This window comes from Arachis ipaensis, chromosome B09, assembly GCF_000816755.2.
Source record: "Arachis ipaensis cultivar K30076 chromosome B09, Araip1.1, whole genome shotgun sequence".
NCBI classification, from domain to species: Eukaryota; Viridiplantae; Streptophyta; class Magnoliopsida; order Fabales; family Fabaceae; genus Arachis; species Arachis ipaensis.
The window spans coordinates 145,906,875-145,908,227 of NC_029793.2; positions in this window are offsets into that span (position 1 = coordinate 145,906,875).

Consider the following 1,353-nt stretch of genomic DNA (forward strand, 5'->3'; position numbering starts at 1 on the left):
AATCTCCTATTTTTTTTAAGTAAGAAAAATAAGTACATTGTTAATCAGATTTTATTTAAATTAAATTTTACATTGTTCATGATTCCAGCCGTATATAAGCAGATGAAATAGACTATTTTTTCTTTTAACCATATCTCAACTATTTTCTCTAAATTCTATAATTTTAGCAATATCTCAACTATTTTATCTGAATTTTATCATTTCAACAATATATAGACTACAGTTTATTTTTGTATATTTCTTAAGTAAGTCATTATTTTCTATATGTTTTATATAATTTTTTTTTTAAATTTGTGCATGAAATGCTGAAATACAAAATTGTAACTGATCCGTCCCCTTTAAATTGGATTATACCAATGACTCCGGAATCAGAATAATAGCAAGCATGACTTTGTCAAATTTAACGGAAGTTCAAATAACCGTCTACAAGCTACTAATATATATATATATATATAGATGACTAGTCTAGTCACAGATACGCAATACATTCACTTTTACTTTGAATTACTTTACACTCTTACTTGAACGTTGGAGTCTCTTTAGATTATCCAGATCCACACAGAAACAGTAATCATGCTGCTTCTAGAATAATTTGGTAGGTTTGATATTCATATTATTTATCTAAAACTCTATGATTTTAGTAGTCTAAATGTAAATGACATAAGATATTATTTTTCAGAACTTTAAAATCCCATAATTTCAGCCCTACAATGAAATAGGCTAGTTTATCTTCTAGCAGTATCTCAACTATTCTGTAGAAATTCTATAATTTTAACAATATCTCAGCTATTTAGTACAAAATAGTAATCATGTTACTTCTAGAATAATTTAGTAGTTCTGATACACTTCATCATCTCAAAAGCAAATGACATAAGATACTGTTTGTGAGAACTTCAAAATTCCATAATTCCACCTTTACATAAACAGATGAAATGGGCTATTTTATCTTCCAACAGTATCTCAACTATTTTGTCTAAATTCCATAATTTTAGCAATATCTCAACTATTTTGTCTGAATTTCATAATTTCAGCAGTATATAAGCTACAATTTATTTTTGTATGTTTCTTAGGTAAGTCATTTCTTTCAGTAAATTTTATATTTTTAAAAAAACTTATGCATAAAATGCTGTAAGTGCGAAATAGTAATCATATTACTTCTGGAATAATTTAGTAATTCTGATACACTCTATGATCTTAAAGACAGATGACATAAGATACTTTAGAGCTTTAAAATTCTATAATTTTAAATAGGTTATTTTGTCTTCCAGTAGTATTTCAACTATTTTGTTTAAATTTCATAATTTTAGTAATATTTGAATTATTTTGCCTAAATTTTATAATTTAAGCAGTATA